The following is a 27,611-nucleotide window of genomic DNA, read 5'->3' as shown; positions in this document are numbered from 1 at the left end:
CGCCCGACACGCCGGCCCTTACGTAAGCCGCGGCCGCAGCCACCGGACAGCGCCGGCTCGATATTCCGACCCCGGGAGCCGTCCGCGCAACGTCCGATACTGTGGGTCCGCGAATTAGCAGACGGAACTCAGGTCTGACGGCACAGAGACGCGGCAGTCTCACCGCGCTAGGCTGCAGTTCTGCGGGTACGCTCGCGGGGCGCCGGCTAAGCCGCCAGAAGGCGTGCAGCAGGGCCAGTGATGGAGCAACGTGGCCCACACAGCCTGCGCTGCAGCCTTCTTCGAATGGAGAATCTATTCGGTAGAAAGGACAGGCAAGTACGAGTGCCACTGGTGTTCTGAGGGTTCCGTCCAAAATAATGTACATACAGGGTGACAAATACGGAAATATGACAAAAAAAAAACCATGCACAAACTTTATTCAACATGAAACGTCACTACAGATATTCCGATTTAGGTTATGAAATATCCAATAACCCTGCCACCTTTGGCGATCGTGTGGTGCAGACGAAAAGCGAAATTCTCCGCGACCCACTGACGTGTCAGAACATCGGTGGTGTCGATGACCTCCTGAATCACTGATTCCAGCTCAGCAGTGCTTTCGGGGATATTGCTGTACACCTTGTCTCTAATGTAGCCCCACAGAAGGAGTCGTATCCGTCCAGATCCGGGGAACCTGACGGCCAGTCGAGGCCCACTCCAGAATCTTCTGGGGACCTCACACCCAGAATGCTGTCACAAAAGTGCTCTTCTGGGACATCACGCTCCTGCTTCTGTGGGGTTGAGCTCCACATCTTATCTAAATCACAGTCACTTCCGATAATGGGGATAAAATCATCTCCCAGATGCTTCACGTACCATTCGGTAGTCACCGTTGCACAAAGGAATATCGTACCAATTATTCCGTGACTGGACATTGCACACCATACCGGTTGAGGATCGAGAGACTTCTCGATTGCGAAATGTGGATTCTAAGTTTCCCAAATGAGCCATTTCTCCTCATTGATCAACCCATCCAAATGAAAGTGGGCTTACTAATATGAAGTGCATATTAGTAATGGGACAAGGCAGTTTGTGTCTCATTATGTTGGCGCTGCTTGCCTACATCAGGGGCAGGTATGCACTCAGGGGCAAAACTCCTTTGATTGACAGGCACTTAACATATTATTCCCCTTTGATTGACAGGTACTTAACCTGTTGTTCTGTTAAGTGGTTTTTCATGTCACCCCCATTTCCTCAAACTATTGTACCGCCTTTGATACCAAATTAAGTAATTAGTTATGTCCTCCCACCATTTTCTGGTACACTTTTCGAATTTCACATGCTTTTGAACGCCATTTCTTCGCAACCTTCTTTGTCATCCACCCCCTTCAACTAATTTACTGCGTTTTCCATAAAAATTATGCAAATTAACTTAGCGTTCTGCACTTTACCTGCTGTTCTGCTCCATGTCACCCACTCTCTCACACACACACCCTCCCCTTAACTATTGTACCGCTAACACCACATTGATATAAAAAATTTATCCAAATTAATTAAATCGGTATTCTTCACACGTATGGCGTAGTTTCTCTTAATTTGCAACGTCCTATTGGTCGGTGAAATCGATGGAATATAGTTTAAACAAAAGATCGCTAATGGAAAATACACCTGGCCACCCGACGCCCGAAGCCAATACCACAATCCACGTGCATTGGCGGGCCCCGCGATGTGCTGACACGGCTACCAGCTCACCAGCGATGCACAGCAGTCCATTGGGACCCACATGCATGAGGCAGCAGCATCCCTTTCATGCTTGACCCCCGAGAAATTCCTGTCGGAATACGTATTCACCTAGGCACCGCTGCTGGCGTGATGACACATAGCTCACGTGTGGGTACAGTGTCGAGATACGTTGCAATGCTTCCCAGAATAGCAAAGGCTGCATTGTTCCTAGCAATCATAATGCGGCAGCCCGCCTGTCGCTGAATTTACCCATCAAACTGCTGCTGCTGCCGGTGTGGGAGCACTGTCTGCCCTTTTTTTTTTCCATCAGATGAGACTTTCAGTGGCAAAAAACTATTTTCTACACATCGCCATATTGCACTGGCAGTTAAATCCCGCGAAAGTTGTCTACAGATCACCAAATACACACAAGACTCACAAGAATATTGGGAGCCAGGAACATATTTACCAGTGTAACTACAATTAAATATTACAATTGCTGCTGCAGTCTGATACCGATCGATGGACAGGTAATGTCTCCTCTTGACAGCTGTCGTTCTGGAACGAATCTCAGTATCTACAGCACACATAATTTTCCTGATAAAAATCTCTCTCATACACTCACGGTTATCAATGTGCTGAATCTCTACAACCCTAATGATAGGACACACACTCATTTTCTCTGATCGTGCCACAACATCAGCCACAGTAACTTTGCATTGCAACATATACACATTTCAGACAAACAGTGCAGTCACCTTTTATATCTGTACAGCGCCTGAAAAAATTATGGCATGCCTACACTCACACCGGCTATATGTCTCGATTCTCCTCAGACCTATGAAATTATCTGACAAAGTCTTCAAATCACCGCTTCTGGGAGGTGCTGCATCCTGCCAAGATTCTCTCAAACAAGTGTTATGAAGGACAGGTGTCTGGCACTACATGTGATAATGAATACCGCACACATGGACTTAATACTTGGAAAGACATCACTGATGCAGGTTGGTGTACTGTAATTGACATCACTATCGATAGAACAACAAGGAAAATGCGAGGGTACGCTTAGGGTTGCCAATAACGTTTTCACCGCTACATTGAGACTCCCATATCCCAGCACAAAGGGTGTCTTGTGAATGAATGATTATGATTGGCTCTTATCAAATTTGCCCACCGAATTACTGATGCCACTGTTGTGAAACCACCGTCCACCTTGTTTTTTTTTTCTGCAGACAAGACTTTCAGCAGCAAAAAACTATTTTCACAGATCGCCATTTTCCACCGACAATTAAACCTTGCAAAGTGCCCTACATATCGTCAAACATGGAAATACTCTTACTCAGTTACAACGCTCTACAACTGAGGACAGGAGCTTGAATATTAGAGCGTGAAACCGATCTCCAACCCAGCAATATATCACCATGTACCATGTCGATGTAGTAAACATACAATTCGTATCCTGTGCCATACGAAACCCCTTTTATACACTCCTGGAAATGGAAAAAAGAACACATTGACACCGGTGTGTCAGACCCACCATACTTGCTCCGGACACTGCGAGAGGGCTGTACAAGCAATGATCACACGCACGGCACAGCGGACACACCAGGAACCGCGGTGTTGGCCGTCGAATGGCGCTAGCTGCGCAGCATTTGTGCACCGCCGCCGTCAGTGTCAGCCAGTTTGCCGTGGCATACGGAGCTCCATCGCAGTCTTTAACACTGGTAGCATGCCGCGACAGCGTGGACGTGAACCGCATGTGCAGTTGACGGACTTTGAGCGAGGGCGTATAGTGGGCATGCGGGAGGCCGGGTGGACGTACCGCCGAATTGCTCAACACGTGGGGCGTGAGGTCTCCACAGTACATCGATGTTGTCGCCAGTGGTCGGCGGAAGGTGCACGTGCCCGTCTACCTGGGACCGGACCGCAGCGACGCACGGATGCACGCCAAGACCGTAGGATCCTACGCAGTGGCGTAGGGGACCGCACCGCCACTTACCAGCAAATTAGGGACACTGTTGCTCCTGGGGTATCGGCGAGGACCATTCGCAACCGTCTCCATGAAGCTGGGCTACGGTCCCGCACACCGTTAGGCCGTCTTCCGCTCACGCCCCAACATCGTGCAGCCCGCCTCCAGTGGTGTCGCGACAGGCGTGAATGGAGGGACGAATGGAGACGTGTCGTCTTCAACGATGAGAGTCGCTTCTGCCTTGGTGCCAATGATGGTCGTATGCGTGTTTGGCGCCGTGCAGGTGAGCGCCACAATCAGGACTGCATACGACCGAGGCACACAGGGCCAACACCCGGCATCATGGTGTGGGGAGCGATCTCCTACACTGGCCGTACACCACTGGTGATCGTCGAGGGGACACTGAATAGTGCACGGTACATCCAAACCGTCATCGAACCCATCGTTCTACCATTCCTAGACCGGCAAGGGAACTTGCTGTTCCAACAGGACAATGCACGTCCGCATGTATCCCGTGCCACCCAACGTGCTCTAGAAGGTGTACGTCAACTACCCTGGCCAGCAAGATCTCCGGATCTGTCCCCCATTGAGCATGTTTGGGACTGGATGAAGCGTCGTCTCACGCGGTCTGCACGTCCAGCACGAACGCTGGTCCAACTGAGGCGCCAGGTGGAAATGGCATGGCAAGCCGTTCCACAGGACTACATCCAGCATCTCTACGATCGTCTCCATGGGAGAATAGCAGCCTGCATTGCTGCGAAAGGTGGATATACACTGTACTAGTGCCGACATTGTGCATGCTCTGTTGCCTGTGTCTATGTGCCTGTGGTTCTGTCAGTGTGATCATGTGATGTATCTGACCCCAGGAATGTGTCAATAAAGTTTCCCCTTCCTGGGACAATGAATTCACGGTGTTCTTATTTCAATTTCCAGGAGTGTATCATTCATACATATACTGCGAAGGGCGACAGAGGAAGCGCATGCACCGTAGATATACTCGTGGCACTTAGATGTTTCCCACGAGGTCGAGTGGTCATTCACCCCCGAAGGGTGATCAGCCCCCCTCACTGGATCGAAGTCACTCTCAGAACTGTTGTGGCAAGATGGCCTCATTTCCTCCTCAGCACAAACACGTTACTGTTTCTGGTCTGGACCTGCTTGCTTGCTTTTTAACACACATCTCCAGAGTCTGGGATTACAAGAACATATGTAATTTCGCATGGTTTCGTTAGAATATCATACCATTTTCGGGGTACTTCTCAGTATGAAGTACATAGCAATATTGCTTGCATCGCACTATCACTTGCATGACGTAATTCCGAAGATATAGACTGGAAATTATTTCGCTAGAGACCTTAAACTGTAGCTGGGTGGAGCATACTGTAAACCATAAAGTAACTATAAACTTATTCTGTCTGCGAAAATCTTTACGTGAGAACTCGAAAAAGTTGAGGAAACTGATATGTCCACTCGCGAATACTGATAGCAGTGATGTAACAGATTCTGAATCATCCCTATAATTTACAAAGTCAACTAAGGTGTTCCTCATGTCAACAGAACCGGCAAACGTGTCCTCCACCAGTCTGTCACCTGCTAGATGCACACACCTCAATCGATGTCCTCTCAACTAAATAAAGACGCGAAATGTGAAGAAGCAGTCAACTAAACAATTTACATGGAAGGGAATAAAGGTCCAGCGCAAACACATGTCCATGTTGAATCTTCTCAGATATCCACACGATCACGAAAGCTACCCAACACATACTAAGTATTAGTTCGCTATTCAGCCACCTAGAGGACGATACGGTTAAGTCAACTACATTCCTACACTCCCAACAGACCTTTCCATTCGGACAGCTCCTGCCGTTAACGGGAAACGTGTATCATTACCGCTACTGGACACGTGCGCTGAACGCCAAGCACCCCTAGGCAGAATTATTCTAGGAAATCGGTCACATATAGATTTGATCCCGGTCTCAATTTAACGAAATTAGACAATGAGCGAAGTATCGGAAATACACCTTGCTGACGGCTGTGGCTCCGGAAATAGAAATATCTGTACCATTCTTACGACTTGACATACTCTCCGCTTTGCTATCACAGTATTCCATACCTTACTTAGGACTGGACCTAGTCATTTCTTTTGCACATGTCGGAACACAAACACATACTTTATAAGCCTGATGCTCAAGGTGAACCTCTCACGCACCCCCTACTATTAAGTATAATAATTCGCCAATAAATGATTGCCAATAATACAAAATAATACTGACCAAGAATCAACGATGGTTGGACATGACTAATAAGTTTTCTTGCGAGTGGTACCACTGTGTCTTAGAAAGCGAGGCGTAATCGTCTTACAAACCGCCAGATGTTGAAAAACACAACCATATTACCATCACAAGCGGTCTTGGATCTACAGATGCATACAAGTATCCATGTTAAAAGTTATGCTAGCTTTATAAATCTACATATGGCATTACCTCTGAATGAAGTGGTTTTCTCCAGACAAATACCATGACACTGAATATAGACAGTGATCGCTGGAGTGTATAGTATCAGACCAACACGTCGCCCACAGTGCAACCACGTAATAAAATTATCGCATTTTGTAAGCGATTCAGCTAAGAAGTGTGGTATGAAACCAGTATTTGCAACTCATTCACGCCGTCGCCACATTTCTCCAGTATTTGTAACGCATTCTCTCTCGATGCCATGTCAGAGGTTCTGCGATATATCCACTGAGTTATAGGCAATGGTTGATTGAAAATGATCACAAACAGTAGTAGATGGTGTGATGATTGAGGTCGTAAGAAATGTACACTAGCTTTTCAGATCTCTAGTGCTACGCTTTCAGTAGAAATGATGCCTATGATTTGGAATCAAGTCCTTCCATCCAACCACATACGTGCGTTAGATCCTATGGAGAAGTCCATTATTGATTACAGCCACTAGTGAATCATATTTCTGGTACACTCATATCCCGAAACGAGCCACTTTTCTCAGACCTATATCTGCTGCAATAAAATTCCAACATTGTTTTAGGTAGCCCCTATGCATCTTGCAACTACCCCTCAGACTCTGCGCTAAGGTCTCTGCAGCTTTGCGCATGTGATTGTTCGCTTGTAAGTCGGAACTGAGTAGAAGTAAGAGAAAGCTATACCTACCACCTTCTGCAACTCGTGTAGAAACAGGCGAAGCTGAGTTGTTGTTGTTGTTGTTGTTGTTGTTGTTGTGGTCTTCAGTCCTGAGACTGGTTTGATGCAGCTCTCCATGCTACTCTATCCTGTGCAAGCTTCTTCATCTCTCAGTACCTACTGCAACCTACATCCTTCTGAATCTGCTTACTGTATTCATCTCTTGGTATCCCTCTACGATTTTTACCCTCCTGGCCGTGCGGTTCTGGCGCTGCAGTCCGGAACCGCGGGACTGCTACGGTCGCAGGTTCGAATCCTGCCTCGGGCATGGGTGTGTGTGATGTCCTTAGGTTAGTTAGGTTTAAGTAGTTCTAAGTTCTAGGGGACTTATGACCTAAGATGTTGAGTCCCATAGTGCTCAGAGCCATTTGAACCATTTTTTTACCCTCCACGCTGCCCTCCAATACTAAATTGGTGATCCCTTGATGTCTCAGAACATGTCCTACCAACCGATCCCTTCTTCTAGTCAAGTTGTGCCACAAACTTCTCTTCTCCCCAATCCTATTCAATACCTCCTCATTAGTTACGTGATCTACCCACCTTATCTTCAGCATTCTTCTGTAGCACCACATTTCGAAAGCTTCTATTCTCTACTTGTCCAAACTGGTTATCGTCCATGTTTCACTTCCATACATGGCTACACTCCATACAAATACTTTCGGAAACGACTTCCTGACACTTAAATCTATACTCGATGTTAACAAATTTCTCTTCTTCAGAAACGCTTTCCTTGCCATTGCCAGTCTACATTTTATATCCTCTCTACTTCGACCATCATCAGTTATTTTACTCCCTAAATAGCAAAACTCCTTTACTACTTTAAGTGTCTCATTTCCTAATCTAATCCCCTCAGCATCACCCGATTTAATATGACTACATTCCATTATCCTCGTTTTGCTTTTGTTGATGTTCATGTTATATCCACCTTTCAAGACACTGTCCATTCCGTTCAACTGCTCTTCCAAGTCCTTTGCTGTCTCTGACAGAATTACAATGTCATCGGTGAACCTCAAAGTTTTTACTTCTTCTCCATGAATTTTAATACCTACTCCGAATTTTTCTTTTGTTTCCTTTACTGCTTGCTCAATATACAGATTGAATAACATCGGGGAGAGGCTACAACCCTGTCTCGCTCCCTTCCCAACCACTGCTTCCCTTTCATGCCCCTCGATTCTTATAACTGCCATCTGATTTCTGTACAAATTGTAAACAGCCTTTCGCTCCCTGTATTTTACCCCTGCCACCTTCAGAATTTGAAAGAGAGTATTTCAGTTAACGTTGTCAAAAGTGACAGAATTGTGTTTTGGGCATTCGATGGAAACGAAGCCTGCTCCTGCAACACGAGGTAGTATAAAAGACAGTACAGGAACTGGAGAAAGGACGTCGATTTTGCTACTGCATTGTGGTTCTTCTTCTAGGCGCTCAGTCCGGAACCGCGCGACTGCTACGGTCGCAGGTTCGAATCCAGCCTCGGGCATGGATGTTTGTGATGTCCTTAGGTCAGTTAGGTTTAAGTAGTTCTAAGTTCTAGGGGACTGATGACCACAGATGTTGAGTCCCATAGTGCTCAGAGCCATTTGAACCATTTTTTGTGGTTATTCTCCAAACTACATGCAGGTACTAAAGATCCACATGCCTCAGAGCCCATTCACATCTGTCACCCCAAGATTCTATCATCGTTATTCTGTACCATCCACCAGACAAAAATTACGAACTATAAAAGCTCCACTAACTTCATCCGATAGAGAACTCAATAAGATTTTTACTGCATCTCTGTCTTCCCATACATAGAAAACAAATACCGCATGTGTGCCGGCTTCGAGCACATGTGATGATCCTATTAAATGTACGGGTGTTGATCCACTGCGCAGACCAATTTAAAGTTCCATCATGTATACTGTAGCAGGATGACCGTATCCCACAGACTATACTGTAATTCACAAGAGAGGTTCCCCGTGACCATGTGTCGTTGTTTGAAGGATTGTTTTTTCTGCTGAAACACAATGTGTACACTGCCATACACTTTCTTTTTCCGCCACGATTTCGAGGTCTGTGTCAGATACTAAACTGACATTAACACGTTCTGATCCATTGCCTCTCGCAGAAAAATAGTCATCGCATGGTGTAAATCATTTTGTTACTGCACCTACCATAACATGCCGCACACACTGGATGATTTTAAATAAAAGACAGTTATAACATAAGGAAAATGGAAGAGTTTGGCGGCGTTGTGGAGAGTCTCCAAACTGCTGTCCGAAAGTGATTGACGACCTCCACATTTAAACTAATCTGTCACAGTGACGGAATAGATGATGGCTCTGTGTTCCATTTAGACTGATTCCTCATACTGCACTCATGTACGTGATCACTGTTTCGGTGCTATCCGTCCCCAGTAGGTGTGTCCCTCCACCAAATCTCTTTCTCCAACTCAAACAAGCGATGTCAGTCAGTCATTACGTGGTAACCAACAGCGCACCAGTGGACGGATGGGATGGAAAAGACACCCCCGATATACTGAAGTAATAAGCATTACAGTTGATTGTGTGAACAATTTTACCAATTTTACAGTAATTTCAACACCGACCAATGATGTGACAGCATGTTTCCCAATGTCAGTATCATAGCTGAAGCACCCCGTCCCCACTTTGCAAGTATTATTGTGATTGTGGATAGATGACTGTGCAGTACGTCCATGCATTGTTAATTCTCGAACACATCCATCATCAAAGTATATCACACAGCATTCTAAATATTTCTAACACTTCGAGCATAGTTCTAAATTTACTGTACCGTTGGGTCTTCATTGCCTGTTCGGGCGGAGTTTAGTTTTTTCATCTTGATATCTCTACCCATTCCTGAGAAAAGGAAGGTCTTAACAGACGGACAAAAAACTGATCCTATAAAGGTTCCGTTTTTAGCGACTAACGCACGGAACCCTAAAATTGGTTGTCTCAGATCTTATACCCTCATATGTCAGATTCATGCTGAACAGTCTACCTTCTACTTGTCGTTATTATTACTGTTATTACTATTGTATTACTGCATTAACTAACACAAAACTCAATTAAAAACAACATTTTGCTGGATTCCTGTCATTACCTGCCAAGCCTCTCTGTTCAGGGCATCCACCCTGCCCACACCACGATGCTGCATTACTTCATCGATGCGGTCTTTCCAAAAACATCATGGTGTGCCGTGTTTACGCCTGCTCCTTGGTTTCCACTCAAAAATTTTCTTTGGTCCCCGACGATCAGGCTTTCTCAACGAATGGCCATGCCACTTCAGTGATTTTCTTTAGATTATATCTATCACTGTTTCATTTGCCCTCACTCTTACTTCATCACTAGAGTTTTTTTTCTGTATTCTTGATATTCTGGTGCTCCTTCCTAAATAATCCATTTTCACAGCTATTAGTCTTATTTTGAGATCAGCATCTAAAGGCCATATGTCTTCCATAACATAGGACAGATCTGAAGCCTACCCACTCTCTTGTTACAAATGCTCCTGTTCCACCAAAAAGAATTCATACATCCCATTACACTGCTGGCCACCGTAAATGCAACACCCTGAAGGAAGCATCCGAATCGAGTGAAATTTACACCATGGGTTTGCAGCGATGAGATATGCAACTGATTAGAATTTCAGCGCAGACGCACATCACGCGCGCCTGCGGCGCCACCTCATAGCGCCATTTAAGGCTTGGCGATTTCGACGAGTGTACGTTCGGCACGTGTGTTTACCTTGTGGTTGTTTCACAAGACGATCAGTTATGCCTCGTAGACAACAGCGAACATCTTTTGATCAAGTATTCGAGTTCGACAGAGGAAGGATAGTGGCTTACCGAGATTGTGGATTATCATACAGAGAAATCGCTAGTCGTGTTGGACGAAACCAAACAACTGTAATGCGGATATGTGACCGTTGGATGCAGGAGGGTATGGATACAGGAGGGTACGACGGACCGACGTGGTTGATCGCATTCACCTCGGTGCACCACTGCACGTGCTGATAGGCAAATTGTGCGCATGGCAGTGACGGATCGCTCAGTGACATCCCTAACCATAGCACAGCACATTGCGTCTGTAACGCATCATCCAGTGTCTGCGCGTACCATTCGACGCCGTTTACAGCAGAGTGGTCTGTCCGCAAGACGTCCATTGCTTCGTCTACCATTGACGCAGAACCACAGACGTCTCCGTCGCCAATGGTGTGATGACAGACGGATGTGGACGGCAGAATGGAATGACGTCTTTACTGACGAGGCACGTTTCTGTCTGCAGCACCACGATGGTCGGATTCGAGTGTGGAGACACCGTGGAGAGAGGATGCTGGACAGCTGCATTATGCACCGCCACACTGGTCTTTCACCGGGTATTATGGTATGGGGCGGTATTGGATATTACTCTCGCACGCCTCTAGTACGCATTGCCGGTACTTTAAACAGTCGGCGCTACATATCCGAGGTGCTGGAGCCAGTTGTCCTTCCTTACCTTCAGGGCTCGGCCACAGCCATATTTCAACAGGATAATGCGCGACCACACGTGGCACGCATTGTCCAAAGGTTCTTCGTCAATAACCAGATTGAATTGCTTCCCTGGCCAGCTCGCTCTCCGGATCTTTCGCCGATAGAAAACATTTGGTCCATGGTTGCTCAACGAGTGACCGAGATTACATCCCCAGCCGCCACACCAGATGATCTTTGGCAACGTGTGGAAGCTGCTTGGGCTGCTGTACCCCAGGAACACATCCAACGTCTCTTTGACTCAATGCCGAGACGTGTGTCAGCGGTGATCTCCAACAATGGCGGCTACTCTGGCTACTGATTCTGGCAGGAACCACATGCCACAGACGTCTGTAAACGTAATCATTTGATACTTGGTCAACATGTTATCTACAAAATAAATTTTGTTGTGCTACCTCTTGTCTTTCTTGGTGTTGCATTTACGGTGGCCAGCAGTGTATTTATCAGCTTTGCTGCATTCCGTATTTTACTTCTATAGCAGTCAATCCGCTAAATATTTAAGTTTTTGTACCTTTTAGTTACTAGTCGTAATTATTGAGGTAATTTGAAATGAAGTCACCCAGTCGACAAAATTCATATACTTTACAGTGGGAAATAGGAGTAGCTATGAGTTTTCATTGGTGCACGTTTGGTCATACATTGCTACATATCAAATGTAGGTCACATAATGAATTTCTCTTTATGCTTGAAACGTGGCCTAAACGTGTGTCCAATCTCGAGAAACGGATTCTATGAAGCACATAGCCATCTCCGTGCACTACAATACGCCGATAATATTTCATGAACAGTTTGAGACAATGGAATGAGGCTTTGGCAAAGGACACCACATAAAGCCATATGGATAATGTTGTATTCATTACATACATGTGGTGTCAAACATAGAATTTTGGTGGAGAGGTAACCCCTAACTCAGAATGTATCTGCTGTTATGATGTGTCCTGCGTACACAAGACAATTACACAGCCTTGTCAAAGGACCAAACATGGTTATGCAGCAGCTATGGCAAAAATGTAGCAACACAGATTAGCAACAATTTACAATCATTTATTAACAGAAAATTTTCAAGCAAAATACATAGGAAAAGTTGGAATAGTTTGTCAACCAAATAGAAAAAGATGTACGTAGGCGTATGGTCTTATAAATTGTTCAGAAATTTGAACAAGTCAGGGATACCGTGAAGATGGATTTAACAGAAATTCACGATCGAGTGAGTAGTATAGAAATCTTGGGTGCAATGACAATCAGGTGACAGGAGAACAAGAGACTATAGAAACAAAAGGCTTATATCCAGTAACTAAAGAGGAGCTCAAAGAAGCATTGAGGTAAACAAAAAAAGATAAATGACCCAGCTTCAGAAGGAAATATTGCAAGGCTACTGAAATACGGATGAATACTAATGAAATACCGCCTTCTGCATTTGATAAATAGGTGCCGGCTTGGGAACAGGATACCGGAGCAGACATTTTCAGGAAAGGAGATGTAGTAGCACAAAATATTACAAAGGAATATGTATCTTGAACTCAGGATGCAAAATGTATACTAAGATAATTAATGCTCTTTTGTAGCCCATGTAGCCCATAGTAAAGGTCAAGTCATCTGAAGTTCAAAATCAGTTTAGCAAAGCAAGGTCTCCCATAATGTACATATAATAAAATAGAATACTGAAGAAGCGGGACAATATAACCTTCCGACATGTATCACGTTCGTCGATTTTGAAAGTTCATTCGACAAGGTAGACACGAAATTTGGGAAATTTTAAAAAGACGTGGATACCCTAAACATTTTATACCAGGAATAAAGGGCCTGTATTTTAACACACAAGTAGTACAGCAAAAAGGATGAGAGCAGCAGATACTAATTAAAAATCAAAGAGTAAGACAAGGATGTAGCCTATCTACGACAAAGTTTAAAATGTATTTAGACGACGCTACTCGTATGTGGCAAAGTACACTTTTAACACCTACGACAGAGCGAATTAATTAATGCGCTGCTATTTGGTGACGACCTGCTACTAATAGAGAGTACAGAGGATGCACTGCTAAGAGCTTTGCATAAGTTGCACTTCTGCTCAACTCAGTATAATGTAAGTATCTCCATTACCAAAACAACGATGATGGCTTTCTTAGGTGGAAACCTCCTAAGAGGTTTGATGAATAACCAACTAACTGAACAATTCTCTTACTTTATCTGTCTGTTTATATCTTTTCAAGACAATAGAGACATAGATCTTAAATTACATGAGCCCCAAATGATATGCGACATCATAAGAACATTAAAAAAAAAAACCAGGTCGGACACCCCAGCTCAGACACTATAATGTAATGGCTGCCCTGCTCTGCTTTATGGAAGCGAAACATGAATAATGAAAGGGAGAGATGAAAGCCGCATACAAACAGCGAAAATGAAATTTCTTAAGTCTGTAAAAGGATTAATAAATTAAGGATGGGTCTGCCTTTTTGGGAGTACTCGAAGCTGTTGTCTTCTTTTAACATCCACCCACTATATTTCAACACAGCTGTGGCATACTCAGTGGGTTTTTTTTCCTTTTATTTTACATTGTGTGTGTTCTGTGATTGCCAGCCGTAAACAGCCGCAGGTCTAAATTAGTGGACCATGTCATCATTGTAGTATTTGGCTAGTCGTGAGCTGTGACAGTTTGGTGCCGAACGTATTTTTGTGTTTGCTGGGTTTAGGATTTCTCCTGCTCATTTGCGAATACTGCGTCTTGCTGTGTTACTGTGGCTTGGACACTAACTTCGCTGCACAAATTTGTGTTTCTGATCAGAAACGTGACGAGGCGTCCGTCTCAGTTTTTATGTGCGATTGGCGGATAGATATTCACTTGCGAACTATTTGCATGACGCAAGGCGGAAGCATGAAGTAGGTCTTGGCTTGCGCGCCTTCTATTGAAGTCTAGCCTTAACCCAGTTGTAGCCGAGTACTAGGCAGCCCCGCGCTCTCCTGTGTGTGGCTGTGTTCTGTAACTTGTGCAGGACTCAGCATGTAGTATGTGAAACTTTCTTATCCATTGTGTTACAGAAATAACTAGACAGGGTGTTTGTTTTCACTTGACACAACTAAATATCTCGAAAATAACGCATCGTATGAAAAAACGTGTTCTAGGTGAAAAGTTAATATTAGTAACGGAGCCGGCCGCGGTGGTCTCGCGGTTCTAGGCGCGCAGTCCTGAACCGTGCGACTGCTACGGTCGCGGGTTCGAATCCTGCCTCGGGCATGGATGTTTGTGATGTCCTTAGGTTAGTTAGGTTTAAGTAGTTCTAAGTTCTAGGGGACTTATGACCACAGCAGTTGAGTCCCATAGTGCTCAGAGCCATTTGAACCATTAGTAACGGAGACATCAGTCCGTGCTACAACTGTCCACGTCATAACCACCCCTCTTGCGTGGGCGGGGTCAGCTTTGTATTTTAAAATGGGATGCCTCCATTCTTATTCCTGAAGTATGGTTTTGTATCCACGGTAGATGGCGCTATGGTCGACAAGTGTGGATGCTTGATACAGGTAAGTGCCCTGCCTCTCACCATTGGGATGCATGAAGTCGGTGAGTCGACTTGCTTCTCATCATAATTGTAATTAACAATGTTTTTAAGTTGTGTACGTCCATTCGATGCACGAATTAATAAATGTATCGAAATGGAAGGTCGTCAGTCGCAGCGTTTATTGTGAACTGAAATTATGGTGAGAGGCAAGGGGACTCACCTCAATGGTGAGAGACGAGCGCTTTCACAAACATCAGGCATCCCGATGGGAACAGAACACTATATCCATGACGTTGTTCGTGAATCACGTTAAATGTAGTTCCTAATTAGACACTGAAACGGCTAACCGTATCTTACTGTACAGTAAAATTTGCAACACTACAGTAAATTTCGAACATAAGTATCAACGTTAGAACACAAAGGCTTACATTTAGATCGTATAAATATGTAGAGTCAAATACATCGGCCGTTAATTACAAAAAGAGTCACAGTTGATATTTGTCGATTACAGCGCTATCTACAACGAAAGGAGAAAAATGATAAATGTGATGTTTGGTTCATTGGGCGCTCAACTACACGGTCATCAGCGCCCGTACAAAGTCCCAATTTTATCACCAATCTATTCACTGTCACGAATGATGCTGATGAAGAAATGATGAGGACAACACAAACACCCAGTCCCTGGGCAGAGAAAAATCCCTAACCCGGCCGGGAATCGAACCCGGGACCCCATGATCCTGAGGCAGCAACGCTAGCCACTAGACCAGAAGCTGCGGACGAACGGAAAACAATGGTCTGAGTAAACTGTTTGAATTTTTTAGGGTAGAATCCGAGTATCCAATAAAAGCGGGGGAGTCTCACTTGAAAATACAAGCTTGACCCCGCTCATGCAGGATGAGCTCTTAGGAGGTGGTCAGTTGTAGCGCAGACAGATGTCCTCTTTACTAATATCGACTTAGAACATTTTTAGTTGCCTCAAGTTAAAGCAAACACCCTGTGTATTATTTACACTCAATAACGTAATTCCTAATGACAGCTGATGAATATACTTCGTCTGAATTTGAAACAGCATACCTAGAAAAATTAACGTTTATTGTTATGTAGACAATCATATTCCATATAAGATTATAACCAGTCCTGTCCTAGGGTCCTCGGTTAATAATACACTCTGTTTCGAGATTCCATCGCATTCGTATAAGCATGTTAGTAACGGGAGATGGGCAAATACAGTTTTTTTTTTTTTTACAAAATAAGCAAAATCTAGCAGGTCGACAAGATAATGCAGGCGCTACGCAGAACTCATGACAGATGATGCTACTCTGAAGAAATAAAAGTCAACAATTCGAGTGAAACTAAATCGCAACTTGTGTTGTAATTTAGAGAAGTCTCGTAATCCTGTGTATTCTTTGTAATGATGAGCTGTAATTTTTAAAGGCCATTGACAGCGGGTGAATACACTGTATCTGAGTTTGCAACAGCATTAAGTAGACAAATTAATGTTTATTTTGAGCTAGACAATCAGCATGGTTTCAATTCTACCAAACGATTTTTCTTTAAGCCTTAACTATCTGTGAAATATGAAAAACATTCACAGCAAATAGCGTACTATCTAGTCACGCCGTTGCGCAGCTGTGGCCGCTACCGTAGGTCAGTACAGTCGCGCTCGATTGGGGAGGAGGAAGGGTCGCTGGTTCGAATCGTGATGTAGGAAGAAATTTGCACAAGCGGCATTTCACTGGTAGGGGTGAAAGGGTGTTGAACTAAAGTTCACGCTTATCATACTTTCCGCGAATGTCCCGCGTTAAGTTAAGAACCTCTCCCTCATGGAGTGAGGTCATATGACGCTGTTGATGCAGACCACTGTCTGCCAAATAGGGACATTAAGGTTCGCCTTTTTGAGAGGAGCAGGCTGCAGGTTGCGTGCCGCTACCGATCTTCTTCCTCGCCCTTCTCTCTCTCTCTCTCTCTCTCTCTCTTCGTCTTCGTCATGCACAGTACAAATATGCCAAAACCCCAAAGACATACACAATACATCGCTGTCACAAATACAAAGACACAACTTTCAAACTCCTTGAAGTTTGCGGTAAAAGATGTTCCCAATTAAGTCGATGGGCTCCCATTTTGGCACTCCCGGCTACCAATGCCACATGACTATTTTCACTGACGTGTCCATTACCGAGGGTGTTGTGAGTCCTCTCAGCAAGAGGTGCTTTCCCTGGCGGCGTCACAGGCAGTACGCAGTGTGAGTGAGACACCGTAACTGCACCAAGCGTTTCTTTGCAGTTGTCGGGTTGTAAACACTCGAACTTAAAAAGATTTATACATAACGTACGTAGCAAAATAAATAAATAAATAAATAAGAATAACACAAAAAACCGGTATCAACACATAACAAAAGTGAGTAACGGGATGTCGACTCTCAGCACAAATGACCTGTCCTAGAAAATATTTACAATAAGATTGACGCAGTACGCGGACTCATTTCGGATACTTACGATTTTTATTCACTACACAGCCCGTTATGCCCCATTTTGCCAGTAACGTTTTGGCTCAAGACTTTTGCCAAAAGACTTCCAGTCTTCAGCCTTTGCGCAATCAGTTCCACACTCGTTTCGCACGAATTGTGCTTTGCATAAAACACCACAGCCCATAGTTAAAGAGTCAGGGCCTTTGGTACGGAAGGACTCAGGTTCGATTCCCGGTACCTTCTCAGAGTTTTTCTTCGACGTGGTCCAATCTGCCTCCTGAGGTCAAATGTGGAGCTTGAAAACAGAAGAAGCTGCATCACCAGGCAATAACGGCTGCAAGGATTGGTGACCGCCAGATGACGTGTCACACGGTCATAGATCGCTGCACGTACCGCCTTGTATGCAGCAGATGGCTGGTCGGAACAGACGTAAGGCCTAATCACTGAGTGGAGATAACGTTTTGACTAATTCATAACAGTTCTATCCTAGCTCACGTGATTGGCATATATCTGCTCATTTGATCGGTTCTCGTGTAGTATATTTTCCTTTATTTACTACTTCCGGTCTTTTACAGTGCTCTAGAATAACGTATATGCTGGGCGTGTTGAGCTGGTAGTTACCGGAGGTCATCAGTTAAAAAATGGAGTCAGAAAGAAGCCGATTGCGTACAGTTATAAGATAAGTAGATATCTTCTGGAGTAATAGTAAGAAGCGTGATGAAATGTAAGCAATTGTGGCTATCTATAAAATAGAAGGCGAATGAAAATAATGTTTCGGTATTCTGAAATTGTTTTGCATCTGTAAATGAAACCACAAATAAGACGCTAGTGTAACCAATCCTAGGATAGCGTTCCTTATCAAGAAGGCAAGGCGAAAAACGTCTAACTAATTAAGAAACCCACTGCTAGAGTCGCAACAGCTCAGAATCAGAGACGTTTAGGAAAAGTAAACACTGTTTCTGGAAAAAAAGGCTACATTGCTGTCGTGAAATGCTGTTGCAGGAATTTCCATAATCGGCTTTTCAAAAATGGTTCAAATGGCTCTGAGCTCTATGGGACTTAACTTCTGAGGTCATCTGTCCCCTAGAACTTAGAACTACTTAAACCTAACTAACCTAAGGACATCACACTCACCCATGCCCGAGGCAGGATTCGAACCTGCGACCGTAGCGGTCGCGCGCTTCCAGACCGTAGCGTCTAGAACCGCTCGGCCACCCTGGCCGGCAATCGGCTTTTCAGATTTACCTTGCTACATATCTGTTGCTCCTGCTGGCGATGAAGTGAGACAGATTAGTACGTGCAACAAGCCATACAGACAGTCATTCTTATCTGGTTCCGTAAGCTGGTGACAGATAACTGAGAGAGACTGATAGCACGGAGTAGCTCCGCCGTGCGTTTTGCAGTGGCTTACCGACGTGCTGTCTGCGCGAGGCAACGAGCAACTGCTAGTGGACTGCAAATGTCTGCGTATTCTTTTGATCCCTCTAGACATCTACGCTGCGGAAGATAACCGTATAAATATTGTGCCAAGTAGTCACGTCATGCTGGACGTAACGTAATGAGAAATCAGAAAACTACAAAGCTTCTTCCGAGACTGCGACGCCTCGTTGTAATTTATCAAATTACTGCGAGTTGTTACATTACATTGAAACCCGCAGCTTACCGTGGAGGTGGGAGGGGAGCAGATGTTGGTTCTCATGCTCGCACAGCAGTCGCCGGCTACTGTGCTGGGCGAGCGGTATGCTTCGCTATTTCTGCGGGCAGCATGTTACACATACTTTCTATGAATCTGAAGAAGTACTATTAAATATTAATCGATTTTTTTCATAATCTCTGTACCAAATTCTATGGATAACACAACCATACTACTAAAATTTTAAATCAATTACTTCCATACTTTCAGAGATATAAATTTTTTACCTAAAACACATAATAGCTGTAATAGCATTGTGAAACCGAGTCAGGTACTGTAATGTATTCATCCTAGTATCACTTGAAACTACAATCAAGAGCATAGGTTCATATCACGTAAATTTCTGCAATTTTCTTTAGTTTCATTGCCACAGATTTATGACGTAAGTAACACTACATTGGAAAATTACTATTTCGCAGTGTTTTGTTGTGTGAGTGTTTTGGAGAGACTGAGAGAGTAAATTGAGGGCATACGTAGAGCGACAATGTGATATTTTATTAAAATTATGTAAATGTAAGCATGAGAAACTTGTTGTGTAATAGGGGAATTTGTGACGTATGTTCGAGTGAGACTGATTTTGTAAAAGGCAGCCAGAAGGGGGGTTGGTATGAAATTTATTAGAAATTTATTTTGTGGAAAGCTATCGTATTATTTTCTTAAATTTTATTTACTTTCGGAACTAGGAAATTTCTACTCTAAATTACGTGTGGTAATCTGACTAGCTGACATTAAAAATACCGCGAGTATAGAAATGCTCGAGATTATCTGATTGGCTGCTTAACACACTAGCCAATAGGAAGTCAGCATTTCCCGCGCGTTTGAGTTGGGCTCTGTGCCACGCATATATGAGTCCGTATATTCACTCTGAAGTCGTCTTCTAGTAAACACATATGTTTATTCGCGCTGATCAAATTTGTAGCAAAATGAAGAAATCTGCTCATTTGCTCGGTTCTCCTGTAGTAGATGGAAAGTTCCCGGGTTCGATTCCCGGCGGGGTCAGGGATTTTCTCTGCCTCGTGATGGCTGGGTGTTGTGTGATGTCCTTAGGTTAGTTAGGTTTAAGTAGTTCTAAGTTCTAGGGGACTGATGACCGAAGATGTTAAGTCCCATAGTGCTCAGAGCCATTTGAACCATTTTTGTAGATGGAAAGCGACTACCGTGTTGAGTATTTTGAGAAAGTTTGAGCTTTGTGAGTGATTTATTTTAGGAGATTTCGCGTGTGAACTTTAAAGTCGCACATAAACTCAGCGTGGCGTGGTTCGTACAAATTACGAGATATTATGGCGAGCACTTCTGTACAAGAAGCCGACTGGACGACCGACTGTGTTAGCTCGCAAGTAGTCGTTGGTCAGTGAGTGTTCAGGGCGTTTAAAATATCTGGACGGAGTGAATAGGGATTTATGGTGTGAACTTATTACAGAGACAGCCAGCAACACTGCATCACCTCCATCACCTAGGTATCTAGCCTAGTGCAAATTGCGGCTATGAAATAACGCAGACGTTATGTAGTTCAGACACGTGATTTTTTTCTGTCGGTGTTAGCTGAAAATTTGTGGATAAATACTGGCATTGGAAGTCTCTCGGCTCGAACAGGAATTCCATGTTCCAATTGTATTTAGAAGCTTTAAGTACCACTGTGATTAGGATGGTGAAAGCATTCTATTGTATCGCTCTTAGTTTGCCCTCCATGGGAGTTAAAAATGTACGTGAGGTTCCTCAACAAAACGCATGAAACTGTGGTGTCACCGCCAGACACCACACTTGCTAGGTGGTAGCCTTTAAATCGGCCGCGGTCCGTTAGTATAGGTCGGACCCGCGTGTCGCCACTGTCAGTGATTGCAGACCGAGCGACGCCACACGGCAGGTCTAGAGAGACTTACTAGCACTCGCCCCAGTTGTACAGCCGACTTTGCTAGCGAAGCTACACTGACCAATACTCTCTCATTTGCCGAGACGATAGTTAGCTTAGCCTCCAGCTGCGTCATTTGCTACGACCTAGCAAGGCACCATTACCAGTTATATTGAACTTATTACACTTTTGTATCATCAAGAGCGATGTACTCCAATTATAGATTAAAGTTAAGTATTACATCATCTACGTACTTTATTTGCAATTCTCAAGACATTGTCCTGTTCCAGACCTCACGCCAGTCTGCGTGTAACTAAACGCGTGCAATTAGGCCTCCTCTAGCAACACGGTGTTGGCTATTCTGTCAACACCTCAGAAACAATATTCAGAATCACAATAGGCACATTTGGTGAAAGCAATACCTGGATAATCTTCAGAATCACATCCTTGAGCTGTAAAATCAAACGCCAGTTAAGTCACATTCTTGAATTCGGCAACATGTGCGGGAGTATCGTATGTAGTGGCTTGCCAGGGATATTGATGCACAGGCTGCTACACTGGTGCAGGCAGCTGGGTATGAACAATAGAATGCACTTTCATTATGAAAATTCTGTTTCCTAACTCTGTGTCGAAGTCGTTGCAGAGTGTCCTTACAGTCTGTGATCCTTCTAGCGTATATTTTATATTGCCGGAAGAAATATACATCCAAAGGCTGCACGCATTTCGTTGTTTTTAGCAGAACGATCATGCATTCAGTGTGTTTAACCGCAAATGAACCATTTACTATTGTTGTGTCCTTGACAGCACTGAAACTTCAGGTTATTTGCGACGTTGTCATTAACGACAGTCACAAAAAAGGATTTTAAGAGGTCTTCTGACATTTTCCCACTTGTTCTAGCCTCCATGTATGTCTGGTGCAAGAGTTCCTTCAATACCCTTTTTAATTTTCGGTCAGAAAGTTTTTCCCGAAGACAAGAGATATACAGTTTTTTTTAGGTGTCCGCTCATTGAAATTCCAACATATATAATTGGTTTTCCTTTTTTTTTTTTTTTTTTTTTTTTTTTTTTTTTTTTTTACCGATGGCCGTAGCAGTCTGGTCCCTTCAACCCCCAAACCAACCTTTCCCTTTTCTTCCCTTTTCTTTTGATAGTGCCCCACTACAAGTTAGTCCATAATTAAATCTACTTTGATCAGCGCGTACCAAATGCACTGTGGCTGTATCTGAAAACTTGCAGTTTTATGGTATACTTCTTCGACAAGGCCGGCCGTAATGGCCGAGCGGTTCTAGGCGCTACAGTCTGGAGCCGAGCGACCGCTACGGTCGCAGGTTCGAATCCTGCCTCGGGCATGGATGTGTGTGATGTCCTTAGGTTAGTTAGGTTTAATTAGTTCTAAGTTCTAGTCGACTGATGACCTCGTAAGTTAAGTCGCATAGTGCTCAGAGCCATTTGAACCATTTTTTTCTTCGACAAAATGGGTCCCAGACTGGCGAGTATCTTGGTCTTCCTGTACATCTCCCGCTGTAATGAGAGCAGTGAAGTGTCTGCGGCACATTCTGCATTCTTTCGTGAGAAGTGCTCTGAAAGCTGCAGAACATTTTAACTTCGTGTGCCCAAGTTCTCTTGGTTTCTGCATTGCCAAAAATGTCAGGTGTCAGTAATAGACAGATTTTCCTTCATTCCCTATTATGTTAACTTGGGATACAATGTGTTGTTTTATCTCAAGTTTTTTGACTGCCGTGTTTCCTGCAAACAGATGTTCCCTAAGTCTTTTTCTCTCAACATAATCAAATACTACTTTGATGTTCAATGTGCTTCTTGTAGATCGACGTCTGATCAGTAATGAGTTGTAGGTCGTAACTTTACGTGGAGGTGTAGTACAATCATGATAAAACATTCAAGACATCCTCCGAAAATTTTGTTAAAATAGTAACAATATTGGATTTCTTCTCTGGTGAAGGTTCACTATCACCAGAACTGCTAGGTTTTTTCTGAGGAGTACTGTTTTCGCCACTGACTCTAGCACTACAATCTTGGACACTACAAATGGCGTTATCATCCATGAAGCTATTTTATTCATTCACTATCCTATGCAATGTAACTTCAGTTGAGCAGTCAAATGAATAGTCATATTTGTGAATAATCAGATCCACAAAAGGCATTGCGATATTATCATCATCCCGTCCTACACCGTCTTACGTTGGATAACGCCTACTTGTATGCCACAATATTTAAAACGTTCCAAACATTAATGGTTCCATTCATTTTTGCTGTATATGTATGAAAATACTTACACACATATACCAAACGCGTCAACTACTTGCTGACGTAACTCAATGACCGACGTGATAAGCCCCACCTCCAATGCCCCCCCCCCCCTCCTCTAAAACTGCAAACGCTGTTGTGTACAAACCAACAGCAATATAGTCCCACGACGTCGCAGACTTGGTTAGAAATGTGAGACGGGTAGGTGTACAAATGTTTAAATACAAATTTCTTAAAGCTAAGAGACGTCCCTTGTGAGCAGCAAGGGATAGCGTGATGAAATTTTAATTTTACTTTTCTATATTTTGTGTGTTGCAACGTAGTTTCAAGCATATGTTTTCAAAGAACTATCAAATTTATTTAGTTCCTTCTACATTGTCGTATGATTGTCATTTAGCGTAAGTGATGTCTGCAAATGACACAGCAGTAAATGAATTTAAGAAAAACCTCTATCTATTCCACATTCACAAGCAACTACCATAGTAAGTTCGTTCTACAGCTGTTTCTGGTCAGCACCTCACGTATAACAAAAACCTGTACCACCCCTTCCACTCCCCCCCCCCCCTGTCAGCACCACCCTCATCATTCATTTTTCGTATCCACTGTCGCCATAAACTGAGTTTCATCACGGCCTCCATCTGTACGGACTCAAGTAGTTACAGCACATCCAGCAACATCAGCACCCTCAACAGTTTCACTGTCTTCAGGAGATACAGCTCCTTCGAAGGTTTCACTGCCCCTTTGCCCCTAAAGTTTCTTCGCCAACACCACAAGTATCATAACTGTCCCAATATCTGCAGCAACCTTTCGAGCCTCATTACCTTGAAGACATACGCCTGCCACAGCATCATCACCGACACCGATTCGTCAAAGCGAGAGCATCTTCAGCACCTTCACCACATCCTGCAGCCTCGGCATCTTCACAGCTTCCACGTTCACCATCAGTATTAGATTCCCAAACAAGTATGCCCCAGTTTCACTGCCACAAGTAGCATGAAGGCCCCTACAGCTTCACCGTGACTTCACTTGCAGTTTAACCCGATCCCTCCGTCCCTTCATGCTACTCTCAAGTCTGTACCACCACCAACTGTGCCTCATCTTCATAAGAGCGCCATACAGGGTGAAAAGTATTTAAACCGACAAACTCTGGGATGTTTTAGGGGACATTGAAACAAATATTTTTCCCTAATGTCATTTTTTCCTACGAGGAGTATTTAAACCGGTAGAGGAAGATTTCTCTGGCGGCAAATTAATTAAACCAACAAACACTTTTCCATTTTCTTATGACCAAGAGACGACACATTAAGACAACCCAATTTCAGTTACAGTAGATTTTCAAAAATGCCTCCATTGACACGTAAAGAAAGGTTACACCGTCGGAACATGTTCTGTCTTACACGGACAGAAACCCCAGGAGTATCCTGACTAGATCCTCTTCTGATGCAACATGAGTTGCGTAAACAAGGTTGCGCATCTCTCCCCACACAAAAAAGTCCAGAGGAGACATATCTGGGGATCGAGCAGGCCATGGTACAGGACCACCTCTGCCAATCCACGTTTCTGGGAACCGTCGGTCCAGGAATCGACGCACACGACGGATGAAATGTGCCGGCGCCCCGTCATGTTGGAACCACATGCGTTGTCTTGTGGTGAGCAGGACGTCATCCAGCAATTCTGGCAATGCTCTGGCGAGAAAATTGTAATAGTGCCTGCCATTTAATGGCCTAGGTAGCAGTTGCGGCCCAAGTAAACAGTCCCCAACAACACCGACCGACACATTAATGAAGAACCGCACTTTATGAGCGCTACTAACTGTGGTATGTGGGTTATCCTCACTCCAAACATGCGAATTGTGCATGTTGAAGACTCCATCACGCCCGAACATTGCTTCATCGGTAAACAACAACAAAATGGTTTTAATGGCTCTGAGCACTATGCGACTTAACTTCTGAGGTCATCAGTCGCCTAGAACTTAGAACTAATTAGACCTGACTAACCTAAGGACATCACACACATCCATGCCCGAGGCAGAATTCGAACCTGCGACTGTAGCGGTCGCCCGGTCCCAGACTGTAGCGCCTAGAACCGCACTTCCACCCCGGCCGGCGGTAAACAACACAGAGGATGGAAATGTAGGATGCATTTCACACTGTTCCAGATACCACTGCGAAAACTGTGCTCTGGGTGGATAATCAACTGGTTCCAGGTTGTGGACACGCTGTAAGTGAAATGGACGTAACAATTGCTCTCGAAGGACTGTACTTACGTTCGTCTGATTGCTCCCCATGTTACGTGCAATTGGACGAGTGCTCATTGAAGGATCCCGCTCCACATGCTGCAAGACGGCTTCCTCAAATTTCGGCGTTCTTACCGTGCGACCGCGTCTCTGTCCAGGTAATCTGCTAAATGACCCGGTCTCATGGAGACGTTGGCACACAGCAGCTAAGGTCGTATGATGCGGGATACGGCGATTAGGATATTGTTGATAAACCCGCTGTGCAGATCGTCCGTTGTGGTGTGCTACGTAGTACGCACCAACCATATCAGTGTACTCACTGCAGGTGTATCGATCCATTAGTAAACAGAGACAACGCACTACTACACTGGTGGACAGCAGTTTCCTACAACTGAAGGGCATAATACGGCCTCTAACAAATGAAGATCCAAATACGGCCTCTAACAACTGAAGAGCGTAATACGGCCTCCACCGGTTTAAATAATCCTCATAGGAAAAAATGACATTAGGGAAAAGTATTTGTTTTGATGTCCCCTACAACCTCCCACAGTTTGTCGGTTTAAATACTTTTCATCCTGTGTATTTATTATCAGTACACGACTATCGTCGCAAATACAATATCCTACGATATACATCGTCTTTTCATGTATTTTATTCGCTATTTTAATTTTTTTAATCTGAATGTCGTGACGTGATGATTACAGTTACGCAGAACGACATAAGGTAGAACCCTTGTTCGAAATAAGTTTGACACAATGGAAAAAAAAAAACAGAAATGCAACTTCAGGACGGACAAGAACTGCTCAAAATGCAATTTATGGGAAACTGCTGAAGCACGGATGCAGCTTGTGAAGGATTTCGGAATTATATTCTTCACAGACTAACTAGATAATTGATTTTAAAAAGTTACTATGTGTATCACGTACACATGGTGCAGCCGGCGAGTAATGACGTTACGAAATAAAAACCGGATCTGAGGGAAACCGGCGGGAGCTGTTTTGTCCGGACTCTGCGCCGGTGCACACGCCCGTCAATAAACAGAAAGCTGTTGGCAAGGCCAGGCCGGGACGATTGCTGCCCATTTTTTAGATTATAAAACTACGAATCGGAGGAACATGCAGCAACATTACCTGACGCCAACAACCACGCGAATGCTTGTTCTCAAAAACTCGACTAACCGGTCCCTCGCTTCGCGTAGCGGCTTTCAAATCCTACACGGAAAAAAGCAATACGAGTAATACTATACCGAGCGAAATGCACACTAAAGGAGCAATAATGGAAATTTCTCTCTAGGACCTTCGTCAGGTCCGGTACATTACGTCCGTCGTATTGACGTGACATCAAATGAAGACAGGCAGGAAATAACTTCTCTTGATAGTTTCTGTTCCTTCAGCTTTATTTACTGGGGTTTGTTGTACAACCTACAGATTTCTAAGGTAGGTAACTTCATCTCCAGGTGCCTGGACAGGACTGTAAATTTGTAAATTTGTGGTAAGATCTTATGGGACTAAGCTGCTTAGGTCATCGGCCCCTAAGCTTACACACCACTTAATCTAAATTAAACTAACTTACGATATCTGTTGTATCGACGGACCCAACCAACCAACCAACCAACCAATTCGCGCACGCGCGCCCTGACCGCCGACGGAAGAGGTCTCGTCATGGCTGAGCTCGGGTCCGCAGCGCCCTCTGCCTTTTGCATATAAGGAGGAGCGCTGGCCCCGAGACGGACAGTCTATTGTCGATTGTCTATCGCTAGCCGTTCGTGGAGTTTATAGCGGAGCCATTGCAGTGTGGTATTTGCTATTGTATTCGACTAGGCTCAGTACACGGATTACTCTTGGATATTACTTGGACTGGTACTGCTGGTGCACGTTTCGTCAGAAATAAAGATAAGTTATCTCTTCATTCTAGCTGGCTCAATTCTTGTCAGTAATTATTTTCCGGCCAACAGACATAGCTACATCCTGGTCACTACCACGCTTTATACAATTTGTGGTGGCTGCCCCAAAAGTACCGCCGAGGATCTTGGGTTTGGGAGTCGTCACAAAACACACACCCATGCCCGAGGGAGGACTCGAACCTCCGACGAGGGGGGGGGGGGGGGGCGGACCGTGACAAGGAGCCCTAGACCGCGCGGCTGGACAGGACTTGTGCTGTGTCGTACAAACCTGCTATATAAATTTCCGATCCTAACTTACCGACTGGAAAA

General features: G+C 44.3%; 1 protein-coding gene across 3 annotated transcripts in view; it reads right to left on the bottom strand.

Moving 5' to 3' along the window:
* The window catches only part of LOC126195414 (protein croquemort-like), a 1,080,874-nt gene that overhangs the window by 289,600 nt on the left and 763,663 nt on the right, over positions 1-27,611 (bottom strand). Inside the window, exon 1 of one of the 3 annotated variants that reach the window (XM_049934016.1) lies at positions 18,602-18,615. The exons of the other annotated variants lie outside the window; for them this stretch is intronic. The gene's annotated coding sequence lies outside the window, so the exon portion shown is untranslated. Of the gene's footprint in view, positions 1-18,601; positions 18,616-27,611 lie in introns of those variants that run through there. 3 annotated transcript variants of the gene reach the window in all.

This window comes from Schistocerca nitens, chromosome 7, assembly GCF_023898315.1.
Source record: "Schistocerca nitens isolate TAMUIC-IGC-003100 chromosome 7, iqSchNite1.1, whole genome shotgun sequence".
NCBI lineage: Eukaryota > Metazoa > Arthropoda > Insecta > Orthoptera > Acrididae > Schistocerca > Schistocerca nitens.
This window is presented reverse-complemented; position numbering and strand designations above follow the sequence as displayed.